Source organism: Pan paniscus, chromosome 14 (assembly GCF_029289425.2).
Source record: "Pan paniscus chromosome 14, NHGRI_mPanPan1-v2.0_pri, whole genome shotgun sequence".
Taxonomy (NCBI): domain Eukaryota; kingdom Metazoa; phylum Chordata; class Mammalia; order Primates; family Hominidae; genus Pan; species Pan paniscus.
This window is the reverse complement of record NC_073263.2, coordinates 52,312,111-52,331,673: the sequence shown is the minus strand read 5'-3', so window position 1 is coordinate 52,331,673 and position 19,563 is coordinate 52,312,111. Positions and strand designations below refer to the sequence as shown.

Genomic DNA, 19,563 nt, shown 5'->3' with positions numbered 1-19,563 from the left:
GAGTAGCTAGGACTATAGGCATGTGCCACCACACCCAGCTAATTTTTTCTTTAAATTTTTTTGTAGAGAGAGGGTCTCCCTATGTTGCCCAGGCTCAAGATGGCCTTCTAATGGAGCCAATATCTATCTATTCATTCAACATATTGCAAATAAACTTTGGAAATAAACCAGTTATATGAAATAAAGAAGTAAATAAATTATTAAATAAATGGCCTTACTTTATTCTGTCTCCTCTGCAGGCTTCTGCAAAAGACTTGAGACAGCTCACAATGAAGTACTCTGTATTAGGCAGGGTAATATTGATTGCAAGTGACAGAAACCCAATCAGAAACTCACTGGAGTCATGAGGAACACTTATTGGCTCAGGTAACCTAACCCTTGAATGGGCAGGGATGTATCTGGTTTGGGAGGAAATAGTAGTACCAGGTGCTGAAAGTAGCTGTCTCAGACTCTGGTCTGTCTGTCTTTCTGTGTCACATTCTTTCACACCTTGGAGGTTGTGGTCATCTGGCTTATCACTGGTCAAGAAGATGCCTCCTTCATTAGTTCCTTGATTTCAATTTGAAATAATGCTGGTCAAAGACTCTGGCCTTCAGCAAAGACCATGGCAATGGTCTGAGAGTGGCAGAAGGCAGAGGTTGACTGCATTACTAAAATGACAAGGTTGGAGTTGGGACAGGTGGGGAGAAGGGTTTATCTAAAAGAAGGTGCTGCTGCTATCAGAAGAGGGAGTGTTTGGGCTGGGGGGACAAAATAAAATATGTCCACAACAGATACATCAATAGAATCATTAAATAAAGCTGGATGGGATGGAAATGAGCAGGGTTCGTTGTGTAAGAAAACCTAAATTAATTATGGTAGCTTCAGTTTAGCTCTCACATATGTGAAAGTCAAGGTAACATAGAGAAACATATCATTTATAAACAAAAGGAAGCAATCATTTTCCTATGTGTAAACTCTACTATGATACTTAAATAGGTTTACAGGAGTCATTCAGTGGACAACATCTTCCATAGTGATTTTCAAAAAAGATGCAAACAATTTTTATTCTGTCATATCTTATATCAAAAATTATATTTAGAGCATATTACCTCATATTTCTTTTAGGTCTTCATGGTGTATTTAGGATGATAAATAAGGTGTATCTGGGGAGATAAATCCAGGTATATAGCTTTCAGATGATCAAATCTATTAGCATAACATCCAATTAATGGACTATTAATGATACCATATTTTTATCAATGTGTAAAGGTTATGTTTGCTCCCATTTTGAACTTTTTGTTCAGTGTAGATGACTGGAATGATCATATTATGTGACACTGTGTTGAAGAGAGTCACTGAGAAAGAGGTAATGTCAAGTAACAGGGAAAGTAAGAAATGACTGGAACACACTGGGACTTTGCCATAAACATAAGAGACAGGCAGTCAGAACAGTAAAGAATTGTACTCAAGTTGTTTGAGTACAAACTGTGTGACACTGTGACACTGTGACAGGGAAACCAAATAGTGTATTCATTGGCAATGTCTTTTATGGATACCAGGAGATATTGTTAGTCAGCTGTAGTGCAATTATTGTTGATTGGTATATTCTTAATTCACTGAATCCTTTGAATTGTGCTACTCCAAGTTCTAGTAAATACTAGAAAGTATTTACTACTCAAGTATTCTAGTAAACACTAGAAAGCATCCAGCATATTCCAAAAGACCGAGAGTCGTTGACTTAGTAGACAATGAAAATTGTTACCTTAATTGAACTAACTTCAAACTGTATGTGCTGTATCTCTGGGGGCAGAGGGGAGAAGAGTGACTCCATCACAGTCAGGTAGTTCCAAATGTATCTGTTGTGCATATTTGACTTGTCCATAGTTGCCTTTTAAAAGAAATTGTCTTTAACCCAAAACAAAACACCTTGAAAATCAGTCTTAGACTGTTGCTTTTAATTTTCTAATATCTCTTAGTATTCCTAGACTTTCAAAATTGTTCTATTAAGGAAATTCTCAAACATCCAAAAGTAGAAAGACAGTATAATGAACCCCATTGACACAATATTCAAATTCAACAATTTTTAACATTTTTCTTGGTTTTTAAAAAATATTTCACATAACTGATCCAAAGGAATTTTTTTACACATAATGTCGCCATAGAATGTTAGACTCTTTTTATTTAAAAAAAAAACTGATTATAAATATTTGCACATTTATAAGAGGAGTTTTCAGGAATTTGACAGGGCACACCTAGAACCACCGGGGTGGTGCTCAGGACCCACCAGGTACACCAAGAACCCACCAAGCACAGGTCCAGCCCCAGTTGTCCATCTTGCTTTATCTATTATTCACCTTTTTTGATGTCATATTGTTTTATCCATAATTAAGTCAGTAGTATATAAATCGAGCAGACGAGCATTTTTAAAAACCACAAACCCACCATTCCATTATCATACCTGACAAAATTAACATTAATTCTATTATTTCACCTATTACGCAGTCCGTGTTCAAATGTCCCCAATTTTCTCAAATATATTTTACAGTCCTGTTGAAATCACAGAGTAAAGTCCACAAATTGCATTTGGTTGAAATGTCTCTTAGGTATTTTCTAATCTATGAAAGTTCCCACTTCCCCATTTTTAGCCATTTTTTTGTTTGTTGAAGACATTGGTTCATTTGTCCTGTAGAACATCCGGCATGCCAGATTTTGCTGATCGCATTCTCATTCAACCCATTAATCTAATAACTTGTTCCTTTGTATTTTTCATGAGCTTGCTGCCTGAGTGTGAAGCTTGCTTAAATTCAGATGCATTTATTTTGGCAAATACTCCATAGGTACTATCGTGTGTTTCCGATTGCCTTCCATCAGGCGGCACATGAGGTCTCGTGGTCCCATTTGTAGTATTGTTAACACTGATCAAGGGTTAAGTGTTGTCATCTAATCTACCCTTTCACTAGTGTTTTCCTGAGCCTCTGACAGATGCTTCATTGAAAATGAGGTCTGGCGTGCCCATCCAGTGGAAGCATTTTGAGTTTTTTATTGATTCTTAGATGTCCTTTCTCATGGAAGCCTTCCATGTCAGCCAATTAAAATGGCAACTCCTCACTCTCTATTGGCTTTCTCTGCTTTTTTCCTTCCTCCATGGAATGTATTAGTATTTCCATCTTCTATAAACACATTACTTATTTCCCCCAACCATTGTGTATGCTCCACAAAGACAAGGATTCTTTTTTTAATTAGTAGACTTTATTTTTTAGATCAGTTTTAATTTTAGAGAAAAATTGAGTAGAAAGTACATAGAGTTTCCTTAATGCCCTTTCCCATCTCACCCTAACCCCCCTAAATTTCCCTTGTTATTAATATCTTGCATTAGTGTGGTACATTTGCTACAACTGATGAACTAATCTTTATGCATTATTATTAACGTAAGTTTACTCTTTGTTTCGTACAGTCTTATGGGTTTTGGCAAATGTATAATGTCATGTATCCATATTACAGGATCACATAGGTGATCCTAAAAAATCCCCTGTGCTCCACCTATTCATCCCTCTTCCCTCCATCCCTGAACCACTGGCAACTTCTGATCTTTTCACTGTCTCTATAGTTTTGCCTTTTCTAGAATGTCTTACAGTTGGAATCATACAGCATGTTGTCTTTTCAGACAGGCTTCTTTCACTTAGCAATATGCCTTTAAGTTTCCTCCACATCTTTTTGTGGCTTGACAGCTAATTTCTTTTCATTACCACATCATATTGTATTGTCTGGATATATCACAATTTAGTTATTCATTCACCTACTGAAGCCATCTTGGTTGCCTCTAAGTTTTGGTAATGATGAATAAAGCTGCTATAAACATTTGTGTGCAGGGTTTTTTGTGGACACACATTTTCAACTCATTTGGATAGACACCAAAGAGTGTAATTGCTGGATTGTATGGTAAGACTACGCTTAGCTTGTAAGAAACTGCTAGACTGTTTTCCAAAGTGGCTGTACCATTTTGCACTTCTACCAGCAATGAATAAGAGTTCCTGCTGCTCCACATCCTCACCACCTTTAGTGAAGTTTCTGTTTTGATCTTTTGCCCATTTTTAAGTTGCATCGTTTGCTTTCTTAATGCTGTTTTAAGAGTTCTCTTCATATTTTTGATATAAGTCCTTTATCAGATGTGTTTTGTAAATATTGTCTTCCACTCTGTGACTTGTCTTTTCATTCTTTTAACAGGGAAAGTAGAACTTTTTAAAAATCTGTTTTGTTTTCTGTCTTATCTCGAGTGCCTAGAACAGTGCCTAGTTTATAATAGCTGGTTAATCTAGTGAATGCTTGCTGAAAGTGGTCTATATGCCTTAGGTACAGCTAAGAACAAAGTTGACACTTGATTGTAAAAACTAAAGAGCTGATCCAATTGGAGGACTATTTCACTCTTCACAGAATTAAAGCTTTCATTGACCAACAGCTGTGATTTTATCAAAACATTCATAAAATTGAAAGTCTTTCTTCCAAATTGGAGGTAGTCTTAAAATAATCTAATTTATTTTACAGTTAAGACCCTGAGCCCTATTCACAGAATGTCAATCTCTGCTCTCCCAATGACCACTTAAGGCCTAACAGAATGACTCTCAAGTTCTTATTTCTCTGAGACATATTCTCTAATATTTTCTTTTAGGGTTAAATAATGAAGTATTCAGACATAGAAAAGTACAAAAATAATCACATATTCCTATCTTCACCGTATCGTAATATTGAACTGATTTTTACATTTTGTCATGTTTGTTTTAACTCTCTCTCCTCCTCCCATCTTTCTTGGAATAAATATTAAAGGAATGGCTGAAGCCTCAGATACCTCATCCCTACCTCCGTCTCTACCTCCACTTTCCCTCATTAGTACCCATGATGGTGAAATTGATGTATAATTCCCATACAAGTGTTTGCAATTTTTAATGTATTTATATATACATAACTAGCATATTGCTTTTTGTGTGTTTATAAAATGACACAAATATTATATTAATACTAATCAGATCATTCTGGGTGGTAGACACTGTGGCATGGCCCACCAGATCTTCAGGACAAGGCACTTGCTCCCTCATTTGGAGATGTAAGCTTAGAATAGCTTCCAGTTGAATCTCTCACCAAGAATTCCCTTTGGCCATAAGCCTTGCCCAAAGTCACACACCCTCCCTACAAGCATCCACTGACCATTGACTGGGAGAGGGGATAGGGCATTTATGACATTGGAGTAGGGAAGTATTTATTAAATAAGATTTTAAAATATAAATCACAAAACGAAAATGAACTTGAATATCTTAAAATTTAAAAAATACCTCTGCACAATAAATGAAATTATATAGTGAAAAAGCAAGATACAAACCAGTATATTTGCATAGCACATACAGTTATTAGTAAATAAACAATTCCTATTCCTTCTTCAATAGGAAGATCTGGCCTTCTTGCCTCAACTCAGGGCTACTCTAAAGGGAGATCCCAGCTCCAGAGCTCCCCACAGGCTTGACTGAAGCCTCTGCTGCAACTGCACTGTGGTTTAACTTCTCCCTCTGCCAGTCTCGCTTTCCTCACTCCTTGCAGGGTTTTGTTTTGTCATTGTTCTTGTTGTTTTGTTTTGTTGTTGTTGTTGAGACAAGGTCTTTCTCTGTCACCTAGGCTGGAGTGTACTGGTGCAATCTCAACTTACTGCAACCTCCACCTCTCAGGCTCAAGCAATCCTCCCACCTCAACTTCCCAAGTAGCTGGGACCACAAGCGTTTGGCACCATGCAATGGCTAGTTTTAAATTTTTTGTAGAGATGTAGTTGCACAGTATTGCCAGGCTTGTTTCAAACTCCTGGGCTCAAGCTATTCACCCACCTCAGCCTCCTAAGGTGCTGGGATTACAGTCATGAGCCACTGTGCCCAGCTCCTTGCAGGTGTTAATCCTGAAGACACTCCCTAATAAACTTTCTGTATGCTTCTCATGGTCACAGGGTCTGTTTCCTAGGGAATCTGAGCAGTGGCATTCTGCAACTTGCTTTTAACACAGATCATTTTCTAAAGATTCTTCCATGTTGACTTGTATCCAGTACCCTTATTCTAACTGCTACATGGTATTCTATTCTATGGTAAGCCACACTTTATTTATCTAGTCACTCATCAAGTTAGGTTGTTAGTCCTTTTATATACTTACAAAAGTGGTACAATGAATGCCTGTGTCTATTTCCATTTTACACATACTGGAGACATTCTCCAGGATCTGTAACTAGAAGTGGAACAACCTAGATTGTATGTTATGTGTGTTATCATCTTTATTAAGTGATGCTAAATTGTTTGCCAAAGTGATTATAGAAATTTACTCTTTACTAATGATTTTTAAGAGCTCTTCTTCTCCCACATTCTCACCAATATTCTGTGTTGTCAGATTGAAATGTTTTCTTTGCCAAGCCAATGAGTGTAAAGTGTCAACTTAATGTTGTTTTAGTTTTATCTGACAGCTAATGAGATTAACCAATTTTTCACGTTTATTGGTTATTCAAGTTTCTCCCATAAATTGCCTACTCATATTATTTGCTCATTTAAAAAATTAGGTTATTACATTTTCTCATTAATTTGTTGGAATTGTTTATATACTAATAATTGTATGTGCTATGTAATATGCAAATATACTAGTTTGTATCTTGCTTTTTTACTATATGATTTCATTTATTGTGCAGAGGTATGCTTTAAATTTTAAGATACTCAAGTTCCTTTTCTTTTTGTGGTTTATGTTTTAAAATCTTATGTAATAAGTACTTCCCCACTCCAATGTCATAAAGATATTATTTTCTTTCTTCTGAACTTTTACAATATTGGTTTTTTTTTTTTTTTTACATTTAGGTCTTTTATCTATCTGAATAGCCCATTTATCCAAGACTACTAATTTCTTTTTTTTTTTTTTTTTTTTTTAGACAGAGTCTCGCTTTGTCATCCAGGCTGGTGTTCAGTGGCGCAATCTGGGCTAACTGCAAACTCCGCCTCCTGGGTTCTAGCAATTCTCCTGCCTCAGCCTCTCAAGTAGCTGGGATTCTAGGCATGCACCACCACACTCAACTAATTTTTGTAATTTTTAGTAGAGACAAGATTTCCCTATATTGGCCAGGCTGGTCTTGAACTCCTGGCCTCAAGTAATCTGCCTGCCTTGGCCTCCCAAAGTGCCGAAATTACAGGTGTGAGCCACCACACTTGGCTAAGACTACTAATTTCTAATGCTGCTTCTGTCATATACCACATGTGTATGTATTAAAGTTGTTAAGTTTCTAGACTTGTCTTTGGTGTTCTGAAGTTTCACTATATGTCTAGCTATGATCTTTTTTTTTTTTTTGTTCAAGAGTAAAGGCATGGACCTTCAGAGAAATAAAGTCTGGGAAATTGACTAGATCCTCACTGAAAGAACTACTAAAGGATGTACTTATGGAAGAAGAAAATTACAAAGTGAAAGAACTGGGATGCAAGAAGTAATGGTGAGCATGGAATTTGGCAAAGATTCAAGTAAAACAAAGCAAGGACTGAATATATAAAATCATAATCATAACAAATTTTGACTATTATATGTAACAGCCAATCTCTTAACTGGGTCATAATAAGAAAGTGAAAGGCAGAAAAAATGACAAAAAGAATAATTAGAATGTTAATAAGAAGAGTAACAAGATTTTGAAAAATTTGTGCTGGTTGATATCAACTTTTGGCACTTTTCTCTTTTTCTATACTGTTAACATAATTAATGAAAAAATAATAATTCATACTTCAAAAAATTTAAGAAGTTGCACATATTTTCATTTGAAATAGTATAAGCATTTTACAAATGTTATTTTAAGCTTTAAAAAGTGAGTAAAATTAATAACCAAATGGTGGAAGCAACCCAAGTATCCATCAATAGATGAATGAATAAACGAAAGGTAGTATGTTTATACAATGGAATATTATTCAGCCTTAAAAAGGAAATTATGACACATGCTACAACATGGGTGAGCCTTAAGGACATTATGCTAAGTGAACTAGACCAGTCACAAAAGGGCAAATACTATAGGATCCACTTATATGAGGTAACTACAGTAATGAAATCATCGAGACAGAAAGTAGAATGGTGGTTGCCAGGAGCAGGGGTAGGGGAAAATGAGAGTTATTGTTTAGTAGGTACAGAGTTACAGTTTTGCAAGATGAAAAAGTTCTGGAAATGGATGGTTGTGATTGGTGCACAACAATGTAAATGTACTTAATGTCACTGAACTGTACACTTAAAAATGGTTAAGGCGGTTCTTTTTTTTGTTATATGTATTTTAACTTTAAAAATAATACTTTTAAAATGTGAGAAAAATTATCCTTGAATCTGTTTTATGTTAGTGAGTGAAAGCATCTCTAAGAAGAGAGTCAATTACTTTGTCAAGGCAGTCCCCAGCCTTTTTGGCACCAGGGACCTGTTTCGTGGAAGACAATTTTTTCATGGATTGGGTGGGGGGTGGCGGTTTTGGGATGAAACTGTTCCATGTCAGATTAGATCATCAGGCATTAGATGAGAGCACAACCTAGACCCCTCACATGAGCAGTTCACAATAGGGTTCATGCTCCTCTGAGAATTTAATGCTGCCCTTGATCTGACAGGAGGCAGAACTCAGGTGGTAATGTTCACTCACCTGCCACTCACTTCCTGCTGTGCAGTCTGGTTCCTAACAGGCTGTGAACCAGCGGTACTAGTCAATAGCCTGAGTTGCGGACCCCTGCTCCAAGACACCAAGCCCACAGCACATCTGGTGGGGTCAGACATGACCCTTACCCTTCCCTCCCACACCCCTGTCCCCAGCTTCTCATTTCATGGGCCCTATTCACTGGAGCCAGTTTGTCTAATAACTCCAGAATCTGTGCTCCCTCTCAATTAGCACTCCAAGTTTTGGGTCAGGCCCTCATCATTTCTTACTTTGATCAACACATTAAAATCCTGGCCAGTCTCCCTTTTACCATCTATCCTCCACTCTGCAAGCTGAATGATCATTCAAAAGCATGAATCTGTTAAAAAGAAATCAAAAGAAGGAAAGAGGAAGAGATAGTGGTTAGTGACGTGAAATGAAGCAGAATAGTCAAGGAGAAAACGTAGCCTAGAAACACTTATGGATTGGCGTCTTTCAGGAGAAAAGTTAGTAAAGTTGTGGAGACGGAGAAGCCAGATAACAAGGAGTGAGAAGAAAGTGAAGAAACTAATATAAAATTGCCTGTTTTCCTGGCATTATCTTCCCCATTTGTTTGCCTGGCAAACATTTAGTCTTTAAAATCCAATCCAATGTCATCTTCTCCACAGAGTCTTCTTTAATATCTGCAGGCAAAGTTAAGAGCTTCCCTTGCAATACACCAGCGTGCCTTGTTCATGCTTTTACTACGGAATTTATTACATTTCTCTAATTATTTGTTTTCATCATTTTCTGTCACTAGACTGTGAGCCACTGGGGAAATACATTATTTTCTATTTCTCTTTGTACCCCCAGTTCCCAACATGATGTGAACAACATCTGTGCTGGTTGAATGAATGAGTGGTGTTGAAAGCATCTACATCAGGGGTGTCCAATCTTTCAGCTTCCCTGGGCTACACTGGAAGAAGAATAATTTTCTTGCACCACATATAAAATACACTAACACTACTGATAGCTGATGAGCTAAAAAAAAAATCACAAAAAAATCTCATGTTTTAAGAAAGTTTATGAATTTGTGTTGGGCCACATCCAAAGCCATCCTGGGCTGCATGCAGCCTGAGGCCATGGGTTGGACAAGCTTGACTACAGCTTTAAAGTGATCTTAATCTAATCAATTCTTCCCCATTCAGAAGAAACCTACTACATCAGAGTCTATTGAGAATCTATCTCCCTAATCACCCTCAGGCACAGGGTTATTATGTATTGATATCATACACACTAAAAAATTCCATCATACAGGTCTAGAAATACTTCCATAATACAGTAATATTTTAATAGAGTCATAACACACAGACAGCCACCCATTCTGCCTGTAGCCAGTCATGGAGCAATACATTTTGTACATAACCTGTAATTTCTTCTGGAGAGTGTAATTACAATGCCAATATGACATTTTATTTTTATTATTATTATTTAGTTAGTTAGTCAGTTATTTTTTGAGACAGAGTCTCACTCTGTCACCAGGCTGGAGTGCAGTGGTGCGATCTCGGCTCACTGCAACCTCTGCCTCCCAGGTTCAAGTGATTCTTCTGCCTTAGCCTCCCGAGTAGCTGGGACTATGGGTGCCCACCACCACACCTGGCTAATTTTTGTATTTTTAGTAGAGACGGGGTTTCACCATGTTAGCCAGGATGGTCTAGGGGTTGATAAACTACAGTGCACAGGCCAAATCTGGTTTACTGCCTGATTTTGTAAATAAAGTTTTATTGGAACACAGCCTTGCCCATTTATTTACTTATTGTCTCTGACTGCTTTCATGCTACAATAGAGTAGTTGCAACAGAAACTATAGTCTGCAAAGCCTAAACTATTTACAACCTGGACCTTTAGAGAAAGTTTGCTGACTCTTTTTTTAATGGATAAACTAAAAGTATGTAAGTAAACATGATTTCATGTCTTATGATATGTCAGGTGAATGGTACAATCCTTTGGTTTAAGTTCTTAGTATTATACCTAAAGTATATCTACCATGAAATGCATTTTCCACCTTTCATAGTCTCAGCTGGTTAATCAAAATAAATGGATTCTATGGCATAATTCAGGATGTTACCATTTTTGCTTTTTAGATCAGCTCTTCACCCACTGTTTTCCTGTCATACACATGGTGTTCTTAAAATTGTAAATGAGAACTCATTTGAACTTACATTAGTAACTTCTGTTAAATTATACTGGATTGCTTATTAAGTAAGCATTATTATCCACATTAAATCTGTCACAGATGAAAAAATTACACATAAAGGAGACTGCTTGAGGCCCCAGGGCATGCTGTAATATACATAGAGGCTCCTGAATACTTGGTTTTCCATGTGGATCTCTGATTTTGCTGAAAGAAGTCTATAAACTGATGTAGTCAGACAGCTCCCCACTGGCTACACATCTCTATAGAATTTAGAAGCATTGTTTATTTCAGCAGAGGTCTGGAATGAATTTTCCTTATAATTTAACTCCTGAAATGACTGTTTCAAAAGGTCAACTGTGGTGAACTTGCATATGTGACTTGCAGTCACAGCTAAGTCACGATCCCTTAGTTTTTCCAGAAGTCCACTAGAACGTTAGCTCCATGGCACTGTTATCTTGCATCTCCAGGTCCTGAAACAGCCCTTAGTGCATACTAGGTATTCAATAACTTTTTTTTGAATAAATGTTTTATGTAAATTCCATCACAAATATGGAGGATCTTAGGGGGGATTTTTGAAAACCAAAGAAAGTTGAAACTCCTTCACATGGAGTTTGGATGTTGAACTTAGAGGCTTGACTTAGCCATTTATAAAAAACGAAATGTGTGTGTATGTTTATTTAAGGTACCTTAGTGACAGGTACAACCTACAGCCCAAGGACAATGTACAAAACCCAATGAGGGGACAAGCCTCCACTCTTTTATAAGATGCAGAAATTTGCAGGAGTCTATCACTCTTACTCTAACCATGAGAACAGGCCAGAAGCACTACAAATGACAGTTTTATTTGTTGTTGCTTTCATTTGCATGTTTCACACTCATCAGAGAACCCAGGAGCCAAAAAAAAAAAAAAAGAAAAGAAAAAAATCCCTCAAATTAACTACATTTCCAAAAGGATCAAGCTCTTCCTAGAGAGAAGAGTCCCACAGCTGCTTTTGTTCCTAGGGACATGTTGGAAGGAGCACAGAAGAGGAAGGGAGAAACCAGCCTATCTTTAAACAAATTTTGGATGATTGTATATGGGTTGGCATAACAGAGTAGAATCACAAGGTACCCCAGGAATAGAACTAGTCTGTACCCACCCAGCCTCCATTGAGTGGATGGGAGTCGTACACTGAAAGCTGGTGCCAGGGTAGGAGAACTGAGAAATACCCTCCCCAGGTACACCAGGTCTTCCCAAAGTACAAGAAAGTAGCCCACTGAGCACAGGAAGCAAGGCAGGAGAAGCGAGAGGGATTCTCCAAGGCATGTGAGGTTCATCCATTGCAAGGCAGTCCCCATTGCACACTGGAGGTAAGGCAGGAAAGCTGAAAGAAATCCCCTCCTAGAAAGCACGAGGCTTTCACCAAATGCAAGGCAGCAGCCTGCAGTCGCCAGAGGCAAAGCAGGAGAACTGAGAGAAATAGATGCTCCCCCAAACCCTTTCAACTCTCCAATCCCCTCAACCCTACCCACCCACCTCACCCCTACCTCCACCCTCCCTACACAAGGTCTCTACTGAGTACATTGTAGCCACCTATTGAATGCCGGAGGAAGAGCTATCTTAAGGCTCTGAGATGTGGAGGCAGAGTTTAGGCAAAGAAAAGGCCCCAGCAACCCAAGAAGTTGGTGGCTGGGCTGTAAGGCATAAAGAGAACTCCCACAGTTTGGAAAGTTGGGGGCTGGGCTGTGTGAAGCTTGGAGAACTTTCCAGAGTCTTACTGTCTCTAGGATTCCAAGATACACTGAGAGAAAAGTACTGATTCTACTTTTCAGATATTAAAACCAGCCATGAACTGAATCCCAATAAGCTGTGACAAAGCTCAGACCAAGCCCAACTACACAGAGATCAGATGGGCCCTGTCTCCAATCACAGGGGACTGACAGAACCAGGGCTTTGCCATTTTATAGGCATCAGTATTATTTGCTTCAGTCACTATCGTTGTTTCTACATGAAATGGTCAGCATACAACAAAACGTGTATATGTATCAGCAGTGTTTGATTGTTTTAACAATGTTTATAGATAGATGATAGATAAATAGTTACTAATACCATGTTCATGGGTGAAAGATTTAATATTATTAAGACATCGGTTGTCTCCAAATTGATAGATTCATCGCAGTCCAAATCAAAATCCCAACAGGCTTTTTTTGTTTGTTTGTTTTTGTAGGAAATGACAAGCTAACTCTAAAGTTCATAGGAATGAAAAGCACCTAAAATAGGCAAATTCATTTTGAAAAAGAAGAACAAAGTTGGAGGGCTAAGACGACCTGATTTCAAAGTGCAAGGCTTCAATAATCAAGACAGTTTGATACTGGCACGAAGATACACAAAGAGATAATGACACAGACATTAGGTCCAGAAGACAGTCCAGTAATAGACTTTCACATATATGGACAACAAATTTTTGACAGTGCCAAGGCAATTCAGTAGAGAAAGGATAGTTTTGCAACAATGGTGCTGGAACATTTACATATCTGTATACAAAAAAACCCCAACTTTGATTTATACCTTCCTTCATATGCAACAATTAACTAAAAATGAATCTCATATATAAATGTAAAATGTAAATCTAGGCCGGGCGCGGTGGCTCACGCCTGTAATCGCAGCACTTTGGGAGGCCGAGGTGGGTGGATCACGAGGTCAGGAGATCAAGACCATCCTGGCTAAGACGGTGAAACCCCATCTCTACTAAAAATACAAAAAAAAAAAAAAAAAAAAAATTAGCCGGGCGTGCTGGCGGGCACCTGTTACTCGGGAGGCCAGCTACTTGGGAGGCTGAGGCGGGAGAATGGCGTGAACCTGGGAGGCAGAGCTTGCAGTGAGCTGAGATCGCGCCACTGCACTCCAACCTGGGCAACAGAGCAAGACTCCGTCTCAAAAAAAAAAAAAAAAAAAAGTAAATCTATAAAACTTCTAGACAAAACATAGGAGAACATTTTTGTTACATTGGGTTAGGCAAAAATTTCTGAGATGCAACAACAAAAGCATAGTCCATAAAAAAAAAAAAAAGACAAATTGAACTACATCAAAATCTAAAACTTCTATTCTTGGAGAGACACAATTAAGAGAATGAAACGAGAAGCTGCAAACTGGCAGAAAATATTTCTAAAGCCTATATATGATAAAGGACTTATAGCCAAAATATGTAAAGAACTTTTAAAACTCAATAATAAGAAAAGAAACAACACAATTAAAAATCAGGCAAAAAATCTGAACAGACACTTTACCAAAGGACATACACAGATAGCAAACAAATACAGGAAGATGTGCTCAACATCATTATTCATCAGGAAAATGCAAATTAAAACCACAATGAGATAACACTCCACACTTATTAGAATGACTAAAATTAAAAAGACTGACTATAGCAGGTGTTGGTAAAATGTGTAGGAAATACACCTCTCATATGCTACTGGTGGGAATGTAAAATTGTCCACGTGCTTTGGAAACATTTTTATAGTTTCTTAAAAAGGCAAACATACACCTACCACCTGACCCATCCATTCCACTCTGTGATGGTTAATTTTATGTGTTAAGCTGACCAGATCTTGGGTTGCCTAGGTATTTGGCAAGGTATTATTTTGAGTGTGTCTGTGAGGGTGTTTCTGGATGAGAATAATATTTGAATCTGTAGACCGAGTAAAGCAGATTGCTGTCCCCAGTGTGGGTGAGCCCCATTCAATTTGTTTGAGGTCTGAATAGAATTAAAAGCTGAGTAATAAAGAATTCTTTCTCTGCCTGTCTTCAGACGTGGACATGGGTCTTCTCAGATTAGAACTTACACCCTTGGCTCTCCTGAGTTTCCAGCTTGGCAACTGCAGATCTTGAACTTCTCAGCCCCAGTAATCACATGAGCCAATTCCTTATAGTAAATATTAATATATATGTACATACACACATATCTATATATTTTACATTTATGTACATATATGTTTACTATAAGAAATTAGCCTGAACATGCGCTCATGCATGCGCGCGTGCGCACACACACCCCCACCCCCCGCAACAAGGTCCAATAAGCATTTCCCTTGAGCATGACCTTTGAGCATTACATTAGGGCTCATAAAGTTTTGGATTTTGGAGCATTTCAGATTTTGGATTTTCAGATTAGATATACTCAATCTGCATCTCCTATTGCTTCTGTTCCTCTGGAAAGCCTAGACTATTACACACTCCTAGGTGTTTATGTCCCCAAAAATGAAAACATCTGTCTACACAAATACTTATAGACAAATGATCATAGCAGATTTATTCATAATAGTAAAGAACTAGAAATAACCCAAATGTTTCAGCAGGTAAATGGATAAACAGAATGTGGGTTATCCAGTGCAGCCATACAATTAAATACAATTCAGCAATAAAAAGAAGGGAACAATTTACGTATATATATATATATATATATATATATCTCCACATGGATGAATCTCAAAACTATAATGATGGGTAAAATAAGCTAGATAGAAAAGACTATATATATGTATATACTGTATAATTCCATTTATATAAATTTCTAGAAAAAAATTAATCTATAGTAACAAAAAATTGATTAGAGGAGGGAGCATTGGACTGCAAAGGGACATGAACACACTTTTGGGGGTAATGGGAGGGTTCTGCTTGGATTATGATGAGGTTTACTGGAATGTACATCTGCCAAACTCATGAAATTATACACTTAAAATTGATGTAGATTATTGTACTGTATTGTAGGTTATATTTCAATGAAGTCATTTTTACAAAATGGAAATATACTGTTATACATATGCAAATATGGAACAAATGGTTTGGACGATCACTTCTGTACAAGAACTTTACATTTTCCTTTATATAGTTCCAGATTTTAAAAATGTGCTACAAAGTATATCAATGTATTTCTTGAAAGAACTTAAATATAAAAAAAATCCAGTTTTATGACAAAGACTGGGGAATTTGACAAAGATTCTCTGATTGGCCAAACTTTAGTCAGTCTCCTGAAACTTCCCCTAGCCCCATCTGGGCACTTCCTTGTAAAATCCAGTTTTAGAAAAGAGCCCTGCTCAGTTGGTTTAGCAAGTGGTCCCATCCTCAATATCTGATCACCCTTGATATCTGATCGGGTTCCTCATCCTATACCATTCCCCTAACCACCCTGGGTGATGTCTGATCACCCTGGCCTGTCTTCAGCAAAAATCACATTACATTGGGTTAGCCAGAATTCCCCTTACCCCTGATAATTCCTCCTGGTAATTTTCCATCCACTGACCCCCACCCTGCTGCTTGGCTATAAATTCCCACTTGCCCATGCCATATTTGGTATTGAGCACACATCTCTCTGTCTCACTGCAAGACTCTGTTGCCATGGTTCCTATACCTTCACAATGCTCCTGAATAAAGTCTGCCTTACTGTGCTTTAACAAGTATCATCAGATAATTTTTTCCTTAACAAAGTACGAAAACCTTTAAGAAAAATTACAGATTACTCATAATCTCATCACTCAGGAAGAGCCTTCTTAACATGTTTACTTAACTTAAATTACTTACATGTGTGTATGTGCTTGGGAACATGACTGTATAGATGCACATAAAATTGAGATCATTCTGTATGTAATTTTTGTATCATGATTTTTTATTGAAGATTATAGAATGAGCATTACCAAATGTCTTTACTTATTGTTTGAAAACATGATTTTTATGGAGCATATGGAATATAGTTTCCACTATATGAAAACACCATAATTTACTTAACTTATTCCTTATGGTTGGATATGTAGATTATTTTGAAAATTATAAACAATGCCCCAATAAATATATATATATGGTAATCTTTTTATGCATCCCTATTTGTTTTCTCAAAATAGATTTCTAGAGGTAGAATTTTTGGATCTAAAGCAATACAGACACTCCTCATTTTGCACAGTTCTGATATCATTGAGTTTCTGAAAAACATGGCATCATGCAAAGAAAGAGCTGCCTGCATGTAAAGGCTATTGATGCCTACGACCATATTGCTCTTCCAAAAATAGTGCCAGTTTACATTTCCACCGGCAATCTACACTATACCCCAGCCAAATCTGGATAATGTCACTTTTAAAAGTCTTTGATAACTTGAGAGGTAAAAACATGGCATTTAATTCTTAGTTTATTTTTCTTTATTATTAGAATGGTTTAACTTTTGTCATATTTATTGGTCATTTGTATTTCTCCCTTTGTGAACTGTACCCTGCTTTAAATCTTGAAGCAAAATGCTCTGCAAAGGCAAAATGGAATTTTCAAGCTTTCTATCTCTATAACAATTCCTCTACTCTTTCTGTAAAACTTTTAAATCTTTAGAATCACTAACATAAAATATTTAAAACTTATCTAGGATAATATCAGGAAGTATAGAAGCAGTGAATAAATGATCCATAGTAGACAAATGCTGCTGGAAGAGAAAAAGTGAAACAGAAATCTAAACCTATCTTCCCTTAGCTTAATTAAAAGTTTTCAACCCCATAAAGTTTGAGTGGGCTCAGTATTCTCAATAAAACCATACCTTAGTTACACAATTTTCCATTTCCTGTAAAAAAAATAGCTATAGTTTGTTTCAAACTGTAGTTGTTGGAAATACAAATGTTTCAGGTTCAATATATATTTATAATATGTAACTTTCTACAATCAATGTCATAAAGACCTGTTTATTTATATTTATTTATTTTTAATTTTTTTTATTTTTTTTTTTTTCTTGAGATGGAGTCTAGCTCTGTTGCCCAGGCTGGAATGCAGAGGCACGATCTTGGCTCATGGTGACCTTGCCTCCCAGGTTCAAGCGATTCTCCTGTCTCAGCCTCCCCGAGTAGCTGGGATTACAGGCACACACCGCCACACCCAGTTAATTTTTGTATTTTTAGTGGAGATGGGGTTTCACCATGTCTGCCAGGATGGTCTCGAACTCCTGACCTCAGGTGATCTGCCCGCCTTGGCCTCCCAAAGTGCTGGGATTACAGGCGTGAGCCACCGCGCCTGGCCAGAAGACGTGTTTGAAATGATGAAGTTTATCATTAAAAGGACTATGTCTGGTCTGAAGCACATCTGTTAAGATAGGACAGAGAATGTCAAACCCAAATGGTCTTTCAGTTTCAGGGCTCAGCAAGGGCCAGGGGCATAGTAGGCACTCAACAATTAAGTGCATCAACTAGAGTAAAGGATGTCTAAGTATATACTATTCCTACATTCTTAGGATTTTTGTTTTCATTTTTTAATGAGGCGATTTACAGACTACATAATTCACAGGAATTACATATTCAGTCTAATAAGTTTCGACAATTATTTACTGCTATAAATACTGATATTATCTCTGTGGCTCTGAATAAAATCTTCCTCACCATGCTTTCCCAGATATCATTGAACGCTTTTTACCACCAAAACCAAAATATGCTTTCATCATCTCAGAAAGTTCCTTTGTGTCCCTTTTCAATTAATTACCTACCTCCTAAACCCAGAGGCAACTGGGTTTCTGATTTCTGTCACCATGTAGTTAGGTTTTATTGTTTATTGACTTAAATAAACTGAATCAGCAGTATGTATTTTTGTGTGTGGGGGGGATTATTTTGCTGAATATGATATTTTAAAGTTTCATCTCTGTTGCTCTGGGTATCATTCCTTTTTACCACTGAGTTGTATTTAACTGTATGGATATCCTACAATTTGCTTATCCAATCTCCTAATGATGGATATCAGGTTATTTTCCGTTTGAGGCCATTATGGACAAGGCTGCCATGAACATTGCTGCATGCTTTTTTATGGACCTAAGTTTTTGCTTTTCTTAGATAAATTCCTATGAATGGAATTGCTGAGTTATGGCGGGAATGTATATTTACCTTTATAAAAAATTGCCAAGCACTTCTCCACACTGGTTTTATCATTCTAAACTCTCACTAGCAGTGCATGAAAGTTTGAGTTTCTCTTCATCCATGTCAACATTTATTGTCAGTCTTTTTTATTTTATCCATTCTTGTGGGTGTATTGTGGTGTCTCATCATATGTGTGTGTGTTTTAATGAAGATATAAAGTTTAATGAGTTTTTGACAATTGTATAAAACCAGGTAATCACCATGTAAAACAATATACAGAGCATTTCGATTATCTCAGAAATTTCCTTCTTTTACTTGGTTTTCTTCTTTGGGAGGCAACTGCTTTCTAACTTCTATCATCATAGAGTTTTATCTCTTTTAGTAATTTAAATAAATGGAAAAATACAGTGTGTTAGTTACCTATTTCTGCATAACCAATTGCCACAAACTTAGGCTTAAAACAACAGCCATTTATTTTATTTTCTTATTTATTTATGTATTTATTTATTTATTTTTGAGACAGAGTCTCGCTCTGTCACCCAGGCTGGAGTGCAGTGGCACGATCTCGGCTCACTGCAAGCTCCGCCTCCTGGGTTCACGCTATTCTCTTGCCTCAGCCTCCTGAGTAGCTGGGAATACAGGCACTCGCCACCACACAGGGCTAATTTTTTGTATTTTTAGTAGAGACGGGGTTTCACCGTCGTAGCCAGGATAGTCTCGATCTCCTGACCTCATGATCCACCCGCCTTGGCCTCCCAAAGTGCTGGGATTACAGGCGTGAGCTTCCGCGCCCGGCCAACAACAACCATTTATTATCTTACATTTCCATAGGTCAGAAATCCAGCAGAGCATGGCTGAATTCTCTGTTCAGGGTTTCAAGAGGCCAAAACGAAGGTGCTGGCTGAGCTAAG

General features: G+C 37.4%; 1 long non-coding RNA gene across 2 annotated transcripts in view; it reads left to right on the top strand.

The window, feature by feature from the left end:
* LOC103784673 (uncharacterized) overlaps positions 1-10,773 on the top strand; it is a 31,363-nt gene extending 20,590 nt beyond the window's left edge. The window contains exons 4-6 of one of the 2 annotated variants that reach the window (XR_010109616.1): positions 240-366; positions 6,920-7,243; positions 7,340-10,773. This is a non-coding gene — a long non-coding RNA (uncharacterized LOC103784673). Of the gene's footprint in view, positions 1-239; positions 367-6,919 lie in introns of both variants that reach the window. The other variant, XR_008620636.2, reaches the window with a different exon arrangement.
* The last annotated feature ends 8,790 nt before the right edge of the window (positions 10,774-19,563 follow it).